Here is a 24,724-nt window from a genome sequence, read left to right on the forward strand (position 1 = left end):
TGCTGTCCTTTGCTCTAAGGAGCACTTTCCATAACATGGTGTCATCAGCTCTTTTAACTGAAAATGTTAGACTTTATTCTGCTTCGTAGTCTGCTCTAGTGACTTGGTTTGCCCTCTGCACTTCTCCAAATTTGAAGACGTAAACGGTGAACTTCTGGGTGGGAAAAAGCCAGGTATGGCAGGTTTGGGGTCTTCTAGAAATAGAAGTAGAATAGATTTAGAAATATATTAACAGACCTTGTGCCACTGAAAACATATATGAATGCCACAGGGTCCTTAACTTCCTAACTGGTAGGACAAAACAGGAACAATAAAGGATCTCTTGAGACAAACAGAGTGTGTCTTGGCATAGGTCTTTCAAACAGTTTTTGTTTATACGGTCATGTATGAGAGACATGGCCAAGAACAGAGAAACAGAATGTGTAAATGAGTTTTTTATGACTTGAATGTTTGTATGATCACATGATATGAAAGACGGATTGGATTCAAAGTCAGTTCCCTACTGGGGTACCTGCCTTCAGCACAGGACGTTTTCAGTATTTTCAGATGTGCTCCAAAGATAAAGACTATACTATGCTACAGAAAATGATGTCTAAGCCTGTATAAATGTATGTAGTATTTTTGGAGTCATTTATTCAGCTAGATTAGCTTAAACTATATTGTGTGTTTATCCTTTCCAACAGATAGACATCTTTTATGATTTTTAATTGATCTGTAACCATTTTTTCCAAAGGGAAAATGATTGGATACCTTAAAAACAAATGCGTCTATGGCCGGTGCTGATCTGGCAATGACGTACAGAACCTTTTGTTTTCTTTGTTTGTCTTGTACAAGGAAGAGAGGTGATACTGTTAATTTTTTATTTTTATTTTTTCTTTCTCCTGCAAATGTTTTGTTATTAGAGGCTGGTCTTTTGATTCAGCAATGTATTGTAAAGCTTGTCTGCCTGGACGTCTTATATTTACCCCCGCATAATAACAGTGGCAATGGACTAGGAACTCACTTAACACGCAGGCTGAGCAGCAATCTGTGCCCTGCTTGTGTTGCTGGAAGAGCAGCTGCCAGGGAATCTTGTGAGGTTCTCCGAACTGCCTTGTCCTCCGTCCCAGCACTGCTGTACTTTGGGGCTACTATGTATTTGTAGCTGAATATCTGTATATACCCATCAAACTGCAGGAAAAGTATGTTTCAGTGGCCAGTGTTCAAACCCAGCACTCTCCACTCCCAAAAGAAGTAAGACAGCAGCTCTAACTCAGATGGATGTGGGGCTCGAATCTCATGCCTTTAGTTCTCTTATTTTGTTGTGCCCACCACCAAATTCACCTCCCAGATATGCTGCTGTGAGAATTTCTGAGTAATTCATTGTCATCAATTAAGTTATTCTAGAATTACTCCAGTGTAGCTGAGAACAAAATTAAGCCTCTAGTCTGTTCTGGGAAATTAAACAGATATGTTTTTTTTCTGAGTGGTTTCTAATACATTTCGTTAGGAAATTATTTGATGAGTGTCACTTAGGCATTTGGGATTGGTATGGTGTCAGGGGTTTGAACAGTCTGACAATTTGTAGCTGGCCAAAAGGAAATGAAAGCCTAATATCTTCACAGAACACTTCAATATTTTTAATCTTTTTTTTTTTTTTTTTCCTCCCAAGCATTGAAAGCTTCAAAGATGTCATAAAGGCATGCAATAGTAGATTCATTCCTAAAGGCCTGGGAGTGCTCCAACTTGTTTTCCTAAATGAGTTTGGCTATCTTAAAACTTAGTCCTCTCATGGTATTAGTTTGTGTCTGTGGCAATTGCTGTAATTTTCACAAGTAAGCAGTCTGCAAGCATGAGGCAGAGATTCAATTCTACTTTTCTTAAATTGCATCAAAAAAAACACCTAGATCTTGTTCTGCTATGACTTCACAGTTTTTAGGATACCAGAAAAACTTTATGCTGAGGCTGATGCAATATTCTTGGCCACAGAACAATTTAACTGAGTTCACTGGAAACCTGAAGGGAGGTGAATCCACCAAGGTCAGTTACATGATTATATTATTTTTTCAGTGTGAATAAACAGATGTTCACTTTCATGATTATTCACACCTATAGAACTGGACATTAGGTAAAGTATTCCAGCGTACCGTTACACCTAAAACAGCATTGTTGCTGCTGAAGGCATGAAAAACTTTTAAATCCCATTGGATGCTGACAGAAATACTGATATTGTTGACTATTGTTGATTTTCAATCCCATTTCTCTCATGTTTGGAACATAGGACCAGACCAGGTTTGTTGTCAAATTTGCATATTTTTTTTTTTAATATAATTAGTAGGGTACTTTGGATTTTTGCAAAGACAAGTGAAATCTGGTCCACTGGACCTCTGTTGATTCCTCAAGCTGGGACTTCAGTAAAGGGTCTCATTAAAAATTACCTGCCATATGCAGGAAAGAAAACAGTTCCTTGACCAAGAAATAGTCCTTGAATTGTGTTTGGGCCATTATTTTTGAGATAGTGTTACTGTATGTTAACGTAATAATTTTTTTCTACATCAAATTTTTGTGATTTTTCTGGTTTCTATAATTATTCTACATCAGCCTGGTGATACAGAAAAATACTGTTTTGTCCAGTTATGTGTCTGCACATATTTGTCTTATACTGTCCAAACAATGCTAAACTGGTCAAGTGTACCTGTGATTTTCATGTAACGGACTCTTACTGCTTTTCACATAACACCTCTTTCCTTATTTTTGCTATATCTCTTACTTCTTTTAAACTTCCTTAGGGAATTCTCTTCTGCCATTCTCTTCTCATGCCTGAGCTAATTTCTGGTTCTATATGTGTGCTGAATAACTGGCTCTTCATCCTCATAAATATGCCTTCCATTAGGCATGTTGAAACTTATCTGTGAGAGAAATGCAAAGAGAGGTGGAAGATCATGATAGGCAAGAAAGTTTGAGAGATCTGGTCAGGCAGTTTGTCTACCTGGTCTCTGTCTTCTTACTTAAACTGTATTGACTGTAATGTTGACACACAAACATCACTTCAGATGCGTGCATAACTGCACCTAACTGGCCTCCTGCTGCTATGGTGTAATGACCACGGTAGATACAGTAATAGAACAATGAGATAAGTAAGTGGAGGATCCTTTTCCATGCAAGAGATTTTTATTTCTTTCTCTCAAGATGCAAGTGTTGGCCTGACAGTAGTCAAAGAGAAATGTCAAGACAGGAAATAGAAGAGTAGAGAATATGTATTGTGTTGGTGCATCAATCTCTTGCACACTCTGTATAAAAATATATTTTATATTATATTAATAAATGTCCATATAATCCAGTACAGCTGGAGTCTAACCACACCTAGATGAATATCTTTGGTTATGTTTAATCCACTTCTCACATGAAAAGAAACCACCCCTGTACGTTTTTGAAAAAATACTTTGCTTTACTCTATGCTTTTAGTCTTCAGTCTCAGTCTTGGTACGTAATTGCTAATACCAGCTGGACAGTTGCATGCAAGGCTTCTAGTTAACATTCATAGTGAGCTTCACTGAGCAAAGTGGACACTGTGTGATTAATAAAAAGGTATTCTTAAAGCTCAGTGTAGCTCAACAACAAATATAAATGGGGGAATAACCTCGCTCTTCACCTTTCTTTGAAAAGATAGGAAAAGCAAAAAGATAATTTGTCCAGCTAGAACCTTGCTTAGAATTATGTCAGGGAACTGCAGAAAGAAAAAGTGAGAGGAAATATATTAATGTGCAGTATATGTAATCCTCATATCAAAGAATCTAGATAGTTTTAAAAGTGTGTAGTTGGTGAAGTCCCAATAAAACCTGTAAATATTATTGCCTTTGCTTTTACAGACCACTGGAGACACGGACAGGCTAAGTGACTACGAATGGGATCCTAGAATCACTCACTTGTAGAATTGAGAACAGAAAGGAAAAATCCTTGTATTTATCTTCTGTTCTGACCCACTTACGCTGTTGTTACAAACAGATGGATTGAGATAACTCTGAAAGTGGTGTTCAAAACAATTTTGCTAAAGAGAAACTAGCCCAACTTCAAGTCAGCCATAGCTAAGTGAATTACTTCTTTTTTTGACTCTGACAGTTATCTTGAAATAGCCCTTTGATGAAATCCTCTCCTCTTTCAAGTCCTTGGAAAAACTCCTACGATGAGATTCATTTCACCTAACTTTAGACATCTGAAGTGTAAACTTCTATATCTGAGCTCCCCATCCTCAACTCTCTTTATAGCTGATGGAGAGAAACGAGGCCTTCTAGGGTACGATTCATCTTGCTTGTTTTGGATGGCTTCTTTAGAGGAGAGAAATTCAACCCTGTAAGTTCCTGCCTCTCTCTGCTGGCTTTAAAGAGATTCTAGGTGGCCGAGTTCAGCAGCATCACACTCAGCTAGTCAGAAGAAAACACCTGTTGTGACTTCAGAGGGAGTTGGATGCCCACGTGTTTTACTTGGGAAGATATCACAGGCTCTGTGTAGGAAAGGTTAGGGTTCTTGCAGACTGGAGATATATTTTGGTTATCCTCTCAAGTGCTTTCACACTTCTACCTGTGTTCTCAAAATTCTGTTGCGTGAAAATATGTTCGACAGTAGAAACTGCTGGAGTTGTATACAGGGTGTTAAGCTTCCCCTCAAAGGTACTGCTATTCTGCACCTACATTATCTTCATTCTTCTTCCTAGAATCACATGTAAATACTGTTAATCTGTGGCCTAACTACTCTTTCATTCACCCCCAAAATATTCTAGCAAAATTTTAATAAGTTCAGAGGAGCGCTAAAAGAAAATCAGTTATTCCAATATCAGTTATTCCAATTTATCTCTTCTTGTACCAATATGTGTACAGTATGTGATGTGTGCATCAGTTCTTCTCCCGAGCTTTATCACAGTGTCTTGTGAAACAAACTTCATCACAAAAAGGTGGCGAATAGTTTGGCTTTAAAAAAAAAAAAAGAAAGAAAAGAAGAAGGGAAAAGTTACAGGGTTTTGTCGTTGCCATTAACTTTAAAAGTAGGCTTACATTTTCAGCATGGGCTTGGACAATTATTGGGGTAATACTGGAAGTGCTGTTTGGGTGTTTGGGTGCTTTTACTTGCTGTGTTGTGATTAGCCCTTTTTAAGGATGTGGTCCTTAGCAAAGGTTGTCTGTGCAGGGACACAGTAAAATCAAGGTAAAATCTCCTGTGTTTAAGATAGACTGATGTATTGTCAACTTGTTGTTTCGTATGTTGAGGGGACTGGTGATGTTACTATTAATCACTGGACTTTCTTTGCTGGGGCATGAGCACATTTCAGAGTACATCGTTTCTTGCAGACCAGGTGAATGTGTAGTGGTTGACACTGGTCCCCCTGCCGTGGTGGTCGCCTGGGAACTGCAGAGCTGAAACCAGTGCTGAAAATGACTGCTTTAGGCAGTGGGCCATCTCCTTGGTTCAGTGTACGTAGCTTGACTGACTTGTGTTCATGCATTATCACTGATAGCTTGCCCTACTGTGTTTTGAGATAGATAGTGTACTCTTCTGGAAGTGGAGATGGTGAAGAAATGGAGATGGAAGGCCTAAATAAACAGTTTCTGTAGCTGGAACTTTTGCAGATGAGCAGAGCAGAGGAACCTGTCATGTTTACAAAAGGATTTGACATGCGGAGGGGTATAGGGGAAATTGGAGCCTTGAGAGGGTCATAGCAAGACAGGGTAAGAAAGAAGCAGGAGAGAAGTTGGTCTAAGAAGTGATGAGGAAAGACAGACCAAGTTGTCTGTGACTCCTTGGAACCTGAGGGGTAGAGGTTTGTTCTGCCCATTTATATACGTATAAATCCAGAATAACACAACTGCTTCTGTCTTCATGTTATACTGATGTGAGAGCATCGCTGATGAAATTGTGGCTTGTGCTGCTTTGTCCTATGAGAAAGGAATATGTCAGATCACTTTTCATCCATCTTTGCAGTCACCCTTCATATTATTTTGGTGGGATCCTAAAAAAAACTTCACCAAATCTTTCTTGTAGTAGTAGGACAATAATATGTCTCATAAGGAAAGAAGACTCTTCCATATAGAGGATAAAAATGACATGTGAAAATGACATGTTCATGTATTCTATACATGAAAAAATAAAGCTTGTTAATTACTTTACTAATCTTTACATAATTGCCTGATTTTGGGGCAGTTAACAGTAAAAGATTTTAACTACATTAGGAACTAAAAATGTATTTACATGTTCATGTAAGTACGTGAAGTGCTTTAGGATTTTCTCAAAATGAATTGTGTTACAGCAATTGAAAATACCATGTTATCAGTACCTGGTATGATACCCTTTGGCTCTTCCAGTCTTCCTCTTTTGTTCACTCCTTCTTTCTCCCCATAAAAACATCTACTTTTGTTTTTGCTTCCATGATGTTACTTTGTAATTTGTTTCCTGTAATTAACATGTCTGTACTTACCTGATCCAATGGCTAGTAAAGATGTTGGAATATTTTCCATTCAGGTCCATGGGTTTCAGATGTGACCCTCAACAGATGATTATCAAATGCTGAAATTCACATCTGAATAAAAGGGAGTTTTCTGTGTATGTAGCAATGCTTTCTTTAGCCTGAGGGATAGCAGTAAATACAGAAAGTGAGATGAAGACTGGATTTTTTGTGGAACAGATATTTCATTTTAACTGTCTTTTTTTCCTTTATTCTTCTCATCTCTGCTTGAAAAAATGTTAAACACGTTGAGTCAGGGAGACATTCCTGTGCTGCATTAGAATAGCCATCAACGTCAGCCGAGACCATTTGGATCATGTCACTTGTCCTAAAGTGTGTAGCTGTTTTTAAAGAAAGAACATGTCATGTTCTGTACAGGGATCTTTAATGCATGAAACTTGTTTGAAGCAATAATAAATCAAGTCCTTGCTGCTAAAACCAGTGTCTGATTTTCCCTCATGACAATCTCTATCTTTCCATGTGTAAAAACTGAGACAATAGCAAGAATAATTCTGCACCCACAAGTACTGCAAATAATTTTGATCACAACTAACTAAATACATAAATCTAGGGGGGGGCAGGGGGGAGAAGACACACAAAACACCACCAGAAATGTAAATGCCCTGCACGTTTGCCACAATGCTTAATAATGTACTCTTTTTCTACAAGCATTGTTACAGGAGATTGCAAGATGTATAGAGATATTTTCATTATTCATGCCCTATTGAGTATGCAGTTCTGCAGACATTTTTCTCACTTCTTCCAAAAAATAAGTGGAGTAATTAAGAGCAGGCATAGGGTTTGAGACTTATTTGCCTATCTTTTTCAATTCTTTTATGTAAGCATTAATTCCATTAGATTCAAAACAGTTGCTTGTGATGTTTTGAAAAAAAAATTTTTTTTGCATTTTTTTTACTCTTTATTAATAACTCTTTTTGACTGTGTGTAGCCATAGCTAACATGAGTACAAGAAATGTCAATGCAATTCTGTTTCAATTAATCTGGAGTAGTTTAGGACTGCAGACTATTTTAGCAGCATGACTTAGCTTCAAAAGCTCTGTGAGAAGATGACAGAAACCTCAGTGCTGGCAAATGTTATTTACTGTCTACAGCGTATAGTAGTGTAATCGTAATTACAAAGGGATGGTGCTGAGACCCCCACTTGGGCTTGAATTGGAGTTGCAGCTCAAGTCAGACAAAGGGTTCAAGGGCCTGACTCTGCCTGCCACCTTGTGAAATGCCTTGCTCTTTCCTCACCTACAGCTTCGCTGGCTTTGGATGTGGGCAATAAATGCTCTGTAGGAAAACGCGCATAAGCGTGGCAGCACTGCTGGCCAGGGCACCTGTAGCAGCAGTGTGCCGTGCCCAGAAGTAGGGTGGGCTTCTTCGGCCTGCCTGGACCTCAGTCCCACCGAGCACAGCAGCCAGGGGCCCAGCAGCGCCAGCTGAAATGCTGTTTGGTTTTTGGCCATGTGTGGGCTCCAGACCACTTAGGGACTGCGGAGAGGCCAAAAGTGCATTTTGCATAGGCTGGGGTTTGAACAGCAGGTTTTAATGACTTTGAGTTACGTCGAGAGTGAACTTAGCTTCAGCTGGTGACCTTGAGCTGGAAAACGTCAGCCCGTTATCAGCGACCTGAACCGTGAAGTCGCTTTGTATTGTTTTGAGTGTTTTTGCTTATGGAGATTGTTGTATTTAGTTTTTTAATCTGGTACAGCATAGTAGAGGTAACCATCAGTTTGTTATAAAAACAAATGCACCGTTGACCTTTTCCCTTCCAGTTGGAGGGCTGTAGCAATCCGAGGTAACCATCGCTTGTTTGTTGTTCCACTCACTGAGCTGCTCGAGAACTCCCAATTTCCAACAACTCGGCTCTGGGAAGCAGGCTGGAGCACGGAGCACAACATGTGAAGTGTTGTGATTTGTTGCCATGATGACAGTGTCAACTTAACTACAGCTGACAAACAGTTTTTAAATAGAACATTTCGATTCATTATAGTATTCTCCATCTGTTTTTTTTCAATGTCTGCATACATGCAAAACATCTGAGAAATGCTACCACAATGGTTTAGTTTACTTACCCAGCCACTAACATTAATTAGTTGTTGAGAGTGGTAGTTTAGTGAGCAAGTAAAATGTCGATATTCTGCTCTTGGTAAAGGAAACTATTTTGTTTATTTAACCAAAAATGCCCAGAAGACCTGCTTCCACATTTAGAGCTTTTCAAATTGATTTTTTGAGCAGAGGTTCTATATTGTTGGTTGTGTCTTTTTTGTTTGGTTGGTTGTTGTTGTTTTTTTACTACTTCATCTCACTTTTGTCAGATTTTACTTCCTTCCCAAAATATCTGCCATGTCTATTTCCAGTGTTGAAATGGTAACAGAAGGGGTGCATCATTTCATAATTAAATCAGGCTGCTGGGGTCAGATTTAGAGGGTTTTATTCATGGCTTTGCCACTGGCCCACTCTATGACCTTGAGCAAGTTGCACATTGCTGTATCTCAGTTTACCTATAGGTAAACTAATATTGACTTCCCTTGAGGGGATATCATGAGGCTTAATTAAGCGTCTGTGAAGTTCTGTGAGATAGAGGACTGAAAGCTGCTATAGACAGACAAATAACGATGGCGACAATGATGATGATGATGATTTGTGCCTGATTGCACTACTTCCCACAGAACTGCCCCTGTAGCCGCTATGTGGATTAGTTGTCAGGTGAGCTATGAATCCATCAGTTCATCCATCATTCTGCCCCTCTTAGACTGAGCCCAGCTGGCTAGCTTTGCTTATTAGTAGCTTTTAATAAATCAAATCATATTTGCTGTTTTAATTGTATCTTAAAGGGTAATGTGGCTCGCTGCTTTTAAATTAAAAACATTGTGACAATGTGCACATTAGAAGCCGCTACTCTCGTACTCTACTCTTCTCAAATCATTGACATAAAAATGGGTTAAAATACTGATTTAAGGAAATTCCTAATTATAAAGCATGCAACTATTAAATTCTGGCAGAGTACTTTCTCTGGGTGCCACTTCTTCAAAGTGTGGGCATCACTGTAAATATCCTCGGAGCCCTGTCTCAGTAAGCACATTTTGAAAGTGGTGATCTACCCATCCACAGAAATCCAAGGTGAAAGCAGTTGAGATTTGCTGCTTGTTGACTGAAACAGTGATGTCCATATTAAAAAAAAAAAAAAAAAAAAAGGGAAAGTAATGTAAAATCAGATTTGTGAATTAAAGTTTTAGCTCACTGTGATTTTTACTTTTAAACACTGGCCAGAAAGAGCTACAGGAATAACAAACTGACCTGTTTTATTTTTAATTTTGGGCCAAAACTGTATCTTACAAATCTCATTAAAATGGAGTATATCCACTAAAATATTGATAACATAATTTCATTTGAATTTGGTTCTCTCAGACGTGAAAAGCGAGGGGCCCACATGGAAATGGATACTCGTAGAGGAGTCCTTCTACTCAGTGAAATCAATGGGAGTAGCCCAGCTGGCTACTTCTGCCCATTACTAATTTATAGCAAATCAAGCAACACTTCCTCCTCTAACATCTTCTAAATACCAAGTCGTATAGGAATTCCTCCCCAGGTACAGGAAGGGATTAGGGTAAAACCAGCAGGAGGTTTCCCATTGATTTCAGTGAGGCTTTTGCCCAACGTCTTATTGTATTTTAGATCATTGGCCTTGGAGCTCTGTGGAGTTTGCCTTTTGATCGAGAGCAGAATTTGCTGCAATGGTTCCCCCTGGGTAACCCCGAGCAGGTGCAATCTGACTCCTAGCTGCCCGAGCAGGCTTCCCCCTCTGTGGCTGTGCTGTTTTTCGGGGCGTCCTGTAATCGGTGCTGATGACAACTTATCCCAATGGCAGGCAGGAAAACCACCGCCGTGTGCGCCGTCAATAACTTCTGGCTCCCGAGAGGAGATCAAAGAGGGAGACAGCAGGGAGGAGGAGTAGCCATAGATAAACGTAAAGGAAAAATGCTCAGTAACTGAGATAGCACTGTGAGGAGATAACAGAAATCAAAAAGATTTATTAAAAAGGCAAACAAAGTAGTTTCTGAAGAATTCAGCTACTGGAACATAAGCTAAGTACGCTAAACGGAGCAGTAAGCTGGAGCAATATGGTTTTGGGCGCGCTGGTCCTGTGTTTGGCCCAAAGGCTCCCTTTCACACCTTAAAAGTATGTGAAAAGCACAGTCAGATTTGAATCCTTTACCACCACATACTGGTGACAGGAGGGGGGGGATCGCTGATACTTCAGTAGGGAGACGGGCTTGGAGCAAATGCCAAAGCTGGGCTTCCCAGCAGGACCCTGGGTAGGTTTCTGGGGATCTACAGACCAGGCAGAGTCTGTGAGGAGCAGATGAGAGAGACCTCTGAAGGCCATGAGAGCCAACATTGCTCATGAGCATGGGGGAGGCAACAGGGTAGGTATGGGGAGGGCCAGCCATTCAGTTCACTGCACCAGCAAAGCCCTTGGTTTGGGTGCAGCTATGCTAACAGTTGAGAATTTCTTTGCTGTGGGATAGACAACAAAGGTCAGGAATCAGGGCAAGAGAAAGGTAAAAGAAAAATAGTTCTGTCTGTGTATTAATGACCTCCTTATGCTCTCCCTGCTAACGACTGCTACTTCATTCATAAATATATATATATACACACATTAATTAAAATCATATATAAATGCATATATATGTGTGTGTGTATATATATATACACATATATACAACAGTGGCTGTAGGGGTGTGTTGTTTTTCTATCATCGGCCTATAAATTAGAAGGGAGTATTTTGTGTTGAAATGTCTTTTCCACTTGCAGAAAATTTTCCTCTTGCTCACTCCCTGACCTCTTTATTTTTGTATTTTTTAAACCTGAACAGTTGTCTGAAGTGACTTCACTCCAGGATCCCACAGTTGGATAAAAGAACAAAATACAGAAAGATAAGTTCTTAAAATCACTCTGGGCGTTCTTTAATGGTAATCATTAGCCCTGGTCTGAACTCTATTGACAAAATGTTGGAGTAGTCTTGAAAGCCGAGTGAGTGCTCTTTTAAAGGAAGAACTGGTTAATTAGGAGCTCTAATGCAACTGACCTAATTCTGAGGCTCACTGCTAACTTTTGTAATGCACGATAACATAAAGATTGGAAATGATATGTATTGATTCATGCAAGTCAACAAGTCGGAGTTTTGATTGGAAAGTTAATTTCTCAATAGCTATTTAAAGTTGTCTTCTTCCTTCCAGAAGAATACAACATATTGTTTGCCTGCAACTTCATAACCGGCCTGAAGTTCATTTATTAATTTGTGCAGGGAGCCACAGACACCAAGAGAAAATACTTCATGGCCCAAGAGTCAGGGAATTGTGCCCTTACTCTTAAGTGGCACAGCTGTGAGTTACTGATTCCCCTTGTAGCAAGACCAAATTGACCAAATGTCCTCTTTTTTTTTTTTTTTTAATAATAAAAATAAAGAAATAGGAATTTACTGGTAATCACTAGCATGGTTATAGTCGAGGATTGAAATTTTTACTAAGGGTATGTGAATGTTTTTACTGTAAATCTGGGCATGTAAGAAGTCACTGCATTTCTGTATCTGAATATGTGTCTTTTAAAGGCAACACTATTTTCTGTTGCTCCTCTCTCCTCAAGTTTAAGTAGCGAAGGTGTGAAAAATAAAGTTTTTCTGGCTGTGAAGGGATATGTCAGACATAACTCCTCAGTAGTGTAGTATAAATTCTTTCCTACTAGGTCCTGGTAAGATTCAATGCCTGATCGACTGGCATTGCTCTGGTTTCCTTTTGCTGTAGATGGGATGCCGGCAAACTGTGATTCCTTACAACACCTTGCTGTAGTATCTCATGCAAACTTCAGTAACAGTTTGTATGTTTCTAAAGACATGCTGACAAAGGAGGATCTTCACACCCAACTGCAGGCATCTAATTAGGGGGTTGTGAATGACCTGTAGGACCCCCCCCATCCATTGACTGTATTTGGGTGTCTGGCTTTTCTCTTTAGGTGCTCCAAATTGCTTGTAACCTAGACATCCAAAGTAGATGTATGAGCATCTCTCCTCCCACCAGTGGCATTCACATGCAGCAGCGCATTGACGTGATGCCATGAAGTCCAGGTTCAGCAGCGCTGTGTTGCAAATCTGTGCTCCAAGGCACGCAGCTGTGTGCTGTGCTGTGCTTGCTGTACGTTTTCCTGTGTACACAGCCTGCACAGCGCAGAACAAACGTGATAATTAGGAAAGGGGGAGAGGACTTTCCTATTTCCTGTGAGATGATGCTTTTTTGTTAGCATCTAAAATATATTTATATGTTTGTTTTAGAGATGTTTCAGTTTTGAGGCTGCCAAGCTTTGAAAGAGAAACTTAGTCTCCTTTCCTTCCTTCTTCCTTTCCCCTTACGTCTTCCCTCTTCCCTTCCCTTCCCTTCCCTCAAATTCAGATTTGAGGGTGCTATGGAGTATGTCCATGTTCTCCAAATGGCGCCTGGAGAATTTTGTGTACTTAATTTCATTTGATTTTCTGGAAGAAGCTCTTGGGGCACCGGGTCAAAGCAACTTGTTACACTCTCCTGACAATTGAAAGTGAAGATTTTGTTTTTTTTTTTTTCATGAAGAATGTTGAGAATTTGGCTGTGGTCTAGATGGGTTCTTATTTCAGACTGCCTTAATAGTTTCATAGTGCAAAGGCTGAATGATGGAGATAGTGACTGTGTAATGCAGAGAAACCAGTCATCCTAAGGAGAAAAAAAAAAATGACTTTTTTTTTTTATCAGAGACTTTAATGATGCTGTTAAATAAATTAAGTGAGCCTGTTTCAAAGAGAGAAATTGTGGGATCAATGTACCAAAGAGAAGAGCTAGCTGAGAAAAGAAGCACTGGAAAAATATGAATGACAAAATTATTTGTTTCAGGTTTTTAATCATGAGGAATAGCTATTATATGAATACAGTGTTACTACTATTCAGCATATGCCAGGCTTGCTGCTTCATGACTTCTTCGTAATGGAGGCACTAATGTAGCATAGTGTGATGCTTGTCTGTGACATGCACTGATGGTGCAACTTGGGTTAAATCATTGTATCTACTGGATTCCTGGACTGCTGTCCCTAACTTATTCTTGTTCTACATATATCAGTTAAGAGAATAACTTTTTGACTGAAACTGGAATATACTGGGGAAAGAAATGGCACACTGGCTGCAATCAGGAGCGGTGAGACCAAATTCATACACATGGATGCTCCTCCAGCAGGGGAGATTCAGCCTGCTCTTATGCTTTTGAGGAATTCTAGTGTATTGGATTGTAATGAAAGCAACTGAAGTAAAAATCTGATTTCAGCAGAGTATGCATTCTTGCACAACGTGGCAGCATTTACCCCCAGTTAGAGTTTTAATTCAGCTCCAGTTTGTAGTAACTGAAAACCATTTCCAGCTGATGGAGGCTTAGGTGGATGCTTATGTGAAGTGTTCAGTTGCATATGGATAACTCTTTCCTGCGTAACAGATTTTTCCCACCTAGTTGGTACTTTCACAAGAGAAGCAGGCATGAGCACTGCTGTACTTTCTCTCTTCTGCAAGGCTTTATTTCCAGATGAGAGTTAAGGCATGTTGATAACGTGAGGAAGCTGTTGCGTAATGCCATTATGCAAATGGTGCGGGCTCATCAATATGGGCGACGCCATCTCAAATAGGATATTACAGATGTACCAGGAGTTCAGAGCAAGGCAAGAAGAATGATCAGGTGCATGGAGAAACTCTCATGAGGAGAGATTGAAAAGACTGGGATTGCTTACCTTGAGAGGAGATGAATAAAAAAAGAACATGATAAGAATCTAACATTCATTATTTTGCATAGAGAAGGCAGTTTGGGAACGGCTTTTCTCTCTATCTCATGATATGAGAACAAGGGAACACTATAGAAAGGTGGCTGATAAATAATAATTTTTCACCTGGTGTGCAATTAGGTAATGGACTTCCTTGCTCTGGGAAGTTACTAAGGAATTTAATGTGTTTTAGGAAAAGGGCTGGCGATTTATGTGAACAAGAATATTCTGTGTTGTTAGTGTATATTAAAAAGAAAAAAAAAAGATTACTAAAAGAGGTCTGAAATGATATGCTTTAGGTTTCCACTCTAATTGCTCGGAGACATTACAAGGACGCTTTTTTGGGGGATGGGTTATCCCAGATCTGCCTAGTGCACTTTTTTTTTTTTTTTTGCATTTTCCGCTGACACATCAGGTTATGCTTATAGTTCTAGATGAAACTAGATTTGAGCCCATGTGGCAATTTCTGTGTTCCTGGTTGTTTCATTGTCAGGCTGTTTCAACGGCTGTTGATGCCAGCTCAAATTTACAGCCATATTACGTTGTGCAAGCTACTTGTGGCACAAACTGTCCTTTTGTCTGGAACTTCTTCAGCATTTACAAGACAGTGGGTCATGGTCCATGAGCACGGTTATAGGCACAGTGATAATACAAACAACAAATAGTAATTATCCATGTGAACATTTAGAAAACATCCCCAACTACGAAGATAAATTGCTATTGGTAGCAGCAGTTATGCATCCTATACGGGAATTGTTTATTATTGCAATTGTTACGCTTTCTTCTCTCTATGCAGGAAAGAGACTATGGCAGGAGAGAAGTATTAGCGAGTAAAACTATTTCCCTTTGGATACCAGTGTCCAACTCCACCTTGAGGTCCTCAGTGAAATAATGTTTGTTATTTTTGCCTAATCCCCAGCCAGCAGAACTTCACATTATGAAAGCATCACACGGCCCAGTTTACAATCTCTGCTCAGTATTTCAGTTAGTCAAGGAAAATGAACTACCTTTGGCTTTCGGAGACTCCCAGGGCTATACTCTTCCCACGATACATGTGTAGCAGTTAACAGTACTACTAAAGCATGCCCTAGAGAGGAGAATATAGTCCTTACAATATTTGTCCACCTTCCTAGTGATTGTTAGATTATAGAAAAGCAGCCTCTAGGCTACATGTGCGCACACAACCCTATGCATGTATGTGTAAGGTTTTTTATACCTACAAATATATATGTACTCTAATATACAGACAAACATGTATATGCATCTGAAAGAGATGATTAACTCCTGCTGTTGAAAATTCTTCAAGGGAACTCGGTGTGCCAGTGTGCGGTCCCAAAATAAGGCACTGAAAATCTCGTCAATCCTATGAGGTTAATACAGTTCACTGTTGCTTAAATTAGATCAGTGTAATTCAGTGCATCTCTAGTGGAAATTAAATTTGTGTTTAAAACTAAAGAGCAAGCTAGCTAGGTTCAGGAGCGCATTTGGGATGCAAAATACATTAAGCCTGTTGCAAGTTGGTTATTGCTTTCAGTGTCTTGAACTCCTCAGGTGAAAGTATGCTATGAGTTCCTTGTGGTATTATACGTACCATTTATGAACTCCATTTTTTAAAATTCTTTTCTCCCAACTCTTACAAGACAAAAAAAAAAAAAAGGGTGTGAGAAAAATCAGAAAGCATGTGTTGAGTCTATTCATCTATTCAATCCTTATGGTAAACTAATGAGAGACTAACCATCAAGCCACCTCCAGATAGTTATCTGCAGTGACAGCAAGTTTGCTGCACTGCTTTGATTCTTACAAATATACAGGAGAGAATCAAGTGAGGCTGTTAACATGCTCCATAGGAAGCCATCAAACTTTCCATCTATCTGACATAAACCTCTGTTCTTGTTGTTTTCTGAAAACAGTGCAAGAGGTTTCTGATGCATTCTGGAAATGGATGCGTAACATGGCCAAAGAATTTTTTCTGCCTTTGAGGAAAGGGGGATTTAACATCTACCTCCTGACAGAGTTAGAGCTTTCCATTGTTAGTTAGCATGGAAGAGAAACTATGTTGTGTCATCAAACTTCATTATTAAATATATAATAGCATTATGGTTCCTAAGTATTGGTAGATTTTTTTTTTTTTTTACAGTGCTACTCCCAAGTAGATTGCACTAGGAAGTTTGAGATGAAACTACTGTATGCAGACAAATCCATATTGTTGCTGTCTGTGTGCTTGCTGTGAAACTGCTCTACAGCTATACAGTTTGAAAGCAGAATCTCATGAAAGTAAAATCAGCATAAAAGTCAGGTTTAGACTTCTATATTCATATTTATGAATTGAAAAACCTCAACCATGATCTTATCTGGAGCGGTGGTAGCAGTTGACAACAAATGTGCCCTTGAGAATACTGTGTATGGTAATGCAAGGGAATCATGGATATTCCTTCCTACTACCTCTTGCTTGCATCAATATTGTTATAATAACAGTAATGGTAATTATTATTACAAGCTTGGGTGCCACAGTATGTTTCCACTGGCCTTCAACAACTGCTCAAGCAACTGGCTTTGAGTTTGCAACAGCTATAGTGCAATGGATTTGCCTTTGTACTCTGTTCCCAGTGAGGAGAGACTCTGTTCTCCTACACTGTTGCATTTATGGGCTGCAAATTCAAAGTAATTATTTCTTTTCTTCTGAAGTATTCTGCTTATTGCACTATTCCTGTTCAAGCTGCCTTAGTTTGTATTGATTTCTCAGAGTCCCTGCTCTCCATCACCGGGTTTTTCTGTAGACCCATATCCATTCTAAATAAAATTCAATCTTTATTAATAATCTACAAATTAAAATTCCTCTTATCCCTTCTCTCTATTGAGATAAAAATACATACATACATATGTGTATTATATATGTATTTTATATACATATATATATGTGTGTATGGTTTTCTGCAGTTGCTAATACTCTGTTGAGGCTTTTGATGTGGTCAAGTAGAGAGGCCTTGGAGCATGCTGTAATGTTTGGCAAAATCAGGCAAAAGATGTTAGTTGTTTCTTTTCTCATTTACCAACTGTTACCTGAAAGGGGTTTTAATATAAAACTTGACATAGGAGGGTAATTCAGCAGTACAAGGCAGAAAGTGCCACAACAGTAGATGCTCCATAGCAAGTGTAAATACAGAAGAAAAAAAAAAAAAAGGGAAAAAGTCTCATTCTGATTAAACCTTTCTCTATGTTTTATATGTACATATATATAATATATATTTATATTTTTTTTCTATATTTAATAGCCATGCAAAAGATAGCATTGCAGTTTATCGGGCTAGTGTTCCAGTCTTCGGACAGAAACCCCTTGAATTCAGGGGCAGAAGACTGGAGGGTTTCAAAGATACCAGCACTAAGCAGAGAGTGTTTGGGGAGATGACAGTAACAAGGATTATAGTGACAAGTCAGGAAAAAGGAACATTTCTTATAACATTACATGTTACAATAATAATTGAGAATCCTAGTGAACAGATCATGGAACTTTCTTTCCTATGGGAATTTCGTTCATTGGAGGTGCTCAACTGATTAAGTAAACTGCCGAGAGTGTCAATTAAAAGGGTAGACTTTACTTAAATTTTCCATATTTACAGTACTCAGAAATCAAAGCCAGCCTGATCTGTAGGGCCACTTCTGTTACAAAGTCCAAGTGTCTACGTTGTTTAAATGGCTTGTATCTCATTGTTTAAATAGCCTTTTGATAAGTAACAATATAATAGTGATGGTGATTGCTTTACAATTAGCCTATCAGGATGGCATTTTAGGCTGTAGCCCTGAGTTTTTCTTTCTGCTTTGTACTCATATTATTAATAAACAAAGCACACAGGTCTTTGAACTTCCAACCAGCACAAATGCACGTGCGGTTTGTCTGTGTGGGTTCACGTGTGTGTGTGACATTTTGCGTTGGGGTTGTGATTTCTTTTTAACTGGCCACAAAGCCACAAAGGTGCGGAGGAAAAAGGACAGAGTGGGATGGGTGGAGCAAAGCAGGGTGAGTTAATATGTGAATAAGAAAATAAACCAAGAAGAGAAAGAGCAAGAACTGAGAAAAGGAAGGTGATTGGGAGGAGAGAAAGTCACCTCTTATTTGCAGAAAATCACCTCTTATTTGCAGAGATACTGATCCTGATGCTCTGAGTTGTTATTGTTGGGCAGCATTGGTTGTTCAAGGCATCAGCTAAAGCGTTGTGTTTTCCAGGATAGATGCAATTATTTTGTTTTGCTATCCAAGGACAAACAAGTTCGAAGCTCATGGTGATCAAGGAATTTTTCATGTTACTTCTTCTGGGAATTACCCTTTGGTTGCTTCTTGTAGCTCCCACCCAAACAAGGTCCTCATGGAAGTCTCTGTGCTGCTGAGAGAGGGGAATAAAAGCCTCACCCTGCTGTTTTTGGCTCAAGTTTTGCTTCCAACTCCAGTAGCGGACTTGCTCCCTTCCACTTACAGCTGCTGGGGAAGGGGAATCAGAGACTGCGGTGGGAAAGGCAGCTGTGGGAGGGAGGCTAGCTGGTGTGGCAGCGCTTGGCATACCTAATAGGAGGGGGTGTCCTTGTTTCTGATGGGACTCACGGTAAACTCAGAATCTGGGAGTAGGTCTTGAAGATTTCCAGAGGGTTGTTGGTTGAGTTTATTCTCACCAGAATATTTCACCTGACCCAGATTGTCCACTGAAAGTGGAAAGTCTGCAGTTATAATTTCAGTTTTCTTTTTACTGGCTTTTTCAAAATTTGAGCTTTAAAACTGGGTACAAGTTCTCGATTATAAAACAGAAAATACTAACCTAATATGTTTTTACATTAGGAGAGGCAGCTCTAAACAGTGACCTTGTTTTGTTTTGTTTTTCATGTATATCTGTAAACTGTGGGTTACACCATTAGCATAAAATACCGCTGCATCAGTACTCAGTCTGCTTGTCTTGTTCACTTAAAAGACTTCATAGGACAGGTACAGCAATACATTTCTGTGAAAATATAATTTGTAATATTATATGACTCGTGTAATCAGAAAATATTGAACATTATGGAGCATTTAGTATTTGTGTTTAAATTGCTCTAGACTTGAATACCTCCGAGGCTCAGAAATAAATCTATTCAGAAAAAAAGAAGAAAAATGCTGGAATGTTGAAAAAGTGAATGGAAATACAAACATGCTTCTTTCTCTTTGATAAAAGTACTTTTTATAAAGAATCAATTAATTATTCACTAAAATATATTAGAGATTAGGTTTTGTAACTATACAGAGCTGTAAGCCTCTTTGCCGATAATTTTGGTGCAGAGAGCGTTTAACAGTTAATTTTTCTTCTTGGTGGTGCTTTGACAAGTGATCCTTAGGGCAGAGATGAAGAATTTTGCTCAGGAATTAAGATTACTTTTGAACACAAGAAGGGAAATAAACCTGCCAGTGTACCTACTTTCTGAAAAAATGACGTGCGGGAGATGCATAAAGATACCACTTGTGCCTTACATTGGAGAGCTTTTTGTAGGAGTGACAGGCTGGAAACACGGCAGTTAATTTTTCTCTAAAAAGGGAGGTTTTGAATCTGACTGGCTTGCATGTAGAGTGTCTTTTTTTCCCTCTTTCTTTTTCTTTTTTCCCTCCCCCCGCCCCGCACGAGATGGCTCTATGGAATAATAAGCCCAGCCAGTTTTGGATCTGAACACAATCTCACTCACTCTCATGTTGTTTGGCACTTGAACAGGAGTGACAGGCTTTGGTTCCTTTATCAAATAACTCAGTGTATCTATTTTTGTAAGCCGTGTCATTGGCTGAAAAATGCAGGTCCCTCTACAATTATGGGGCATGACCGGGAGGAACACAGGCAGCAGGGCTTTACTTGAACTCCTACCAGTTAATTGAAATTCTACTCCAGCCAGTTGAGATGGGAAGTGATATGAAGATGTGGAAAAACCTGAGTTGAATTGATTTTTCCTTCCCTTTTTTTTTTCTCTCTTTTAAAGAGAAAAGAACAAGACGATTGTTCGTGTTTATTAAGGGAGTTTGAAACAAGTGCTGAGGGATAGACCAGAAAAGAGTGGGGCCACACGTGTATCACTTTTTGTTTTCTTTTGCATTTTTTAAGTGAAGAGAGAAAAAGAAATCACATACTTTCACCACATCGACGTGTATCTGTAGCCCAGCTTGCTAAGTTTAACCAGGGGAAAAAAATATATGAACTACATAAGCGTTAGTGCTGTGCCATTTGACAAGATGTTTTTGGTACACCTGCCCACCAATATTAGCCTGTCGCAACTTTCGTTTACCTCTGAGAATTTACAAAGACATGAACGCTAATCCTGCTTGACTTTTTTATTCTTTTTTTCTTGGTGAACAAATACTTGGGATCCTTCCACCATCAAGGTTTTTCTTCTCAGGGCCTAGGGGACAGCGTATTGGTAACAATAAGACCAAAAAATGCTTTGGGCTTTCCTAGAGCAGCAAAACTCTTTGTTTTTCACTGTATGAGCACTAGCCATCAGAGGTGTCTGCCCTGTTACTCAGACCTGCTTATTGGATCGGCACCTTTTCAAAAGGATTTTTTTCTTCTGGTTTTGCAAGAATATAAATACTCATTTGTTCCAAATGTAGGAATTTGAAAACTGCTAGACTCAAGCATATTTGAAAGAAGCAAGAAGTGAGTTGAAATCTGTTGTAGTCACATGCATGTTCTCTTTGTATTCACAGATACTCATGTAAACAGGTGTTGTAATTTTCCTAAATACGTAAGCAGCCAAGATATGCCTACCTTCGTGTACCAGCTGAGGCTGTGATAGCACTGAAAAGCAAACGGGATAAACTTGTTTTATTTTTCTCAAGGAGACATATGCTCTAGTGAAATTTTGTTCAGCGCTTCTGTGTTGTTTGTTTTTCTCCAATGACTGCTGCTATGAGATTTGATCCTGTGAAATGATGGGCAGCCTCTGCTTCCAGAAGAATTAATAAAAGTTTATGGTGATTAAGAGTCCTTTGGATTAGACCTTTGTATAAAAATCCTCAATTGTTATAAATGCATGTGCCATTACAGGCTTAGTCCAGAATGAATGGTTTTCCAGCACAATTAGGTAAATCTTAGAGTTATCAGTTCACCTGGCTGATTAAGCTCATTGAAATACCCTTGTGCACTAACTTGGAAAATAGTTTGACTTTGCTAATATTGAAAAATAAGCAAGGGATGGTATAAGCAATACATAAATATGCCTCAGGCTTTGGCCACAATTTAAGGAGGAAAAATCTTTGGGAAAAAGCTGGAAGCATGATATTAACTGGGTTTGGTTTGATATTTGGACAAAGAAATCACTGCTCTGAGCTGAGCAGAGAGATAAGCGCCTTGACTTGCAATAGATTAAGAGACCTGCATTGGTTAGAACAAACCATGTTTGAGACTCTCCCCAAGTGCCGCCACGTTTAGATTTAAGATTAACTGCAGCAGAATGGTGGAGCGGCTGTTTGTTTTATGAAACAATCACTAATGACATTAAACAGACGGTGGCCCTTCCAACACGATTGTTCATTTGCGATAAACTGAGAGAAGCCCACAAGAGATTGGAAAAGAAAACTCATAAGTGCTTCATTTTGAGGCTCTTACAATGTCCTATTGGAGGTGACAATTAGTGACAGAGAATAAGAATCTAACTCCTGATGCATTTAGACTTTTTTTTTTTTAGCAAATAATTTGTAAATATTAGCTTTCCTTTATCTTTATACCGAGGAGCTGAATGGTAATAATATAATGACAAGGTTTTCAGTGTGGATTTTTTCTAACTCTCCCTCCCCTTGCTCCTGTCTATGTGAAGCCCCCACTAAGCATTAACAGTATTAAAAAGAGCGTTATCTATTAGTTCAATTAGACATCAGACATTTACTTTTCAATGTATTTGAAGACTGATTTGATTTGGGTCCAATCATTTAAAAATAAGAGAGCAGAGCTGTGTACAGAGCTGTGTACAGATATCTGTAGCTCTGAAGTCTTAATTGCAAATTCAGATAAGGATTAGAAGGGGCTGTATCTCTGTAGACCAAAGGTATTTGCTAATACCTGAGATATAAAAGTGGTTAAATTCAATATTTACTAATTTAGGATTTCCACTTTGGATTTTGATTAAGCTTTTTGGTTGAAAACCCCATGTTATTAAGCTGTGATGGGGGGGGAAAAAAACTGCTCTTTTATAAGCCTCACTTTAACGCTTTATTTCAAATAATTTATTTTGGACCATCTAAAAGCTGCTGGAGGGCTTCATTTAAAGAAAAACCCAACAAAACAAACAAAAACATTGTCAAAGGCCTGTTGTAGCATTAAGCTTTTGTTTAGTACACAAAGAAATATATTAATAAAAAGTGTTTTAAGTGCTTATTACCGAGATGGTTTGTTTTGAAACACAGGCTTTTTCACAGCAGTTTTTACACTTCATTGTGTACTATGAAAGACACACTAAGTAGAGGTTGTCAGGTTCCCATCTGAAGTAGACTACTGCTGGGGAATGCAGCCATTTATGATGCCACTCAAGCAGGACTAATCTAGAGTAGATCTCTTATAAATAACCAGCCAACAAAAATACTAAATCATTCCCTTTTGCTGATTGAAGCAGGCAGAATTGCTGCTTTAAAGAGCAGAAGATGCTCATTACGGAGCCGTACAGAAAGAATTAGTTAATCCGTATTAGTGAGCCCGTTGAACATGGTTGTGCATCAAACCTCAACCTTCCTGGAGGAATCAAGGCAACGGTTTCACGTAGAGTAGTATTTTGAGAGCTTTGCTTTGTCTTTCAGACTACCACTTGATAGACAGGTGCTTGGTGGTTTTGTTTGTGCATTATCCACTCTGGCTGTTGTAAATCTCCCACTGTAAAACTTCAAATTGTATGTTCTAGCTTGCTGTAAATGCTGTCCACATTTGGTATAAACGCAGATTTATGAACCCTGCCTTCTCTGTCCAGGGCTCCTGAGGCTACACCCTGATAGCAAGGGCCAGGCTAAAACGGTCTTTAAGATGTGTTTTGGCAACATGGTGCTCAGTCTTCAAGACCTTGTTTACATGACTAGCCCCTCTTATGAATAATTGAGCCTCTGTATATTGCTTATGAAAAAGAAAAAATAAAAATAATAATAACAAAAAGAAACACTTTAAAAAAAAACAAAACATTATGTCCTCCCCTTAGGAAATAGGTTCTACCTAAAAGGAAGGGATATTCTTAATTGTTGAAGTTGGAGCGGCCTTTCCGTGTTGATGTTCACGCTTAGCCATCAGGAGCACATAATTATTTAAAAAATAATTCATTGGCTTCATTGTCTCGAAGGACTGGGAAAGGGTGGGTAAGCTCAAAGGTTATGCTCTGCAATTTGTTGATTAACTTGCCTCTTGTTTTGAAAACAAAGCATTGCTTTAGGGATTCATGATACTTGAAATGCATGTACCATTCCGTGCTGCAGGTCTCCTCAGTTCAGAGAGCAGCCAGCGCTGACTCCAGGCTTAGAGTGCCATCGTGGTGCACAGGTCTGTCCACATCGCTCTTTCTTTCCTCTTTTGAAGGCGAATTCTTTGGCAAGAAATAATCTCAGGATGAATAAATATCCTTCTTGCTGCAAGAGGTGGGGAGTGGTCCAGTGTTCACCTACTTAAAGGCTAAAGAAGTTTTGCTGAATTTATTTCTATTGGGTTTGGACTTTTTTTAGACCTCAGATTGGTTATTACATAGTCCCTGTTATTTAAGAACCAGGCTGGAAAGCAAATGACTAGTTGCAGAAAAATTTGAAGGGTGAATGTGAAGAAAGCACAAGAAGTAGAGTCTACGGCATTTCCTGCAATAAGTTTTACCAGCTCTATCTTTATATCTGGCACTACTATATTAAGTATCTGAATTCAATCCACAACGATGGTCTAAAAGTTCTGCAAAAATCATTTTGTGCACTAAATATATGTTTTCTATGACTTTGAATGTTTTTTGGAAGTTGCTAGTGTCTGAGCAGTTGTGAATAGCTGCAGCTTATATATTTCCTAATGCATTTCCATGTTGGTTATTTTTCCAGGCAGGTCAATAAGAAAATGAAAAGAATAAAAATGACCTTGCTAGAATCACTGTTTGATAAAGGTCCTTTTTTATTTCATTAGTCTCTAGATTAGTTTTGTGCTGGTATGAGTCCAACCTAACTCTCTGGAAGTAAATTCTTTTGAGTCCAGATTCAGTGATGTAACTAGTAATAAAATTTGGCCAGGTGTAATTATAAATATCCATCAAATAAATACAATGGATTTGGAAACAGTAAATTCTAATTCCTGTATCGAGATGGCCTCTGGATCACTTTGCATATAGTGCTTCTTAACCAGGAGAATGAAAGGAAAATAATATCGAGACAATGACTGAGGTGACAGGGCAATCAGTATTTTGAAATGGTGGACAAC

The 24,724-nt window shown here is 38.9% G+C and overlaps 1 protein-coding gene and 1 long non-coding RNA gene across 26 annotated transcripts in view; one reads left to right on the plus strand and one right to left on the minus strand.

Moving 5' to 3' along the window:
* Positions 1–24,724, plus strand: part of ESRRG (estrogen related receptor gamma) — a 405,552-nt gene that overhangs the window by 196,035 nt on the left and 184,793 nt on the right. Inside the window, exon 1 of one of the 25 annotated variants that reach the window (XM_083828176.1) lies at positions 14,276–23,818. The exons of the other annotated variants lie outside the window; for them this stretch is intronic. The gene's annotated coding sequence lies outside the window, so the exon portion shown is untranslated. Of the gene's footprint in view, positions 1–14,275; positions 23,819–24,724 lie in introns of those variants that run through there. 25 annotated transcript variants of the gene reach the window in all.
* Positions 204–24,724, minus strand: part of LOC310896187 — a 43,166-nt gene continuing 18,645 nt past the window's right edge. Inside the window, exon 4 of the long non-coding RNA XR_014581265.1 lies at positions 204–14,276. This is a non-coding gene — a long non-coding RNA (uncharacterized lncRNA). The remainder of the gene's footprint in view (positions 14,277–24,724) is intronic.

Source organism: Anser anser, assembly GCF_964211835.1.
Source record: "Anser anser genome assembly, chromosome: 3".
Lineage (NCBI taxonomy): Eukaryota > Metazoa > Chordata > Aves > Anseriformes > Anatidae > Anser > Anser anser.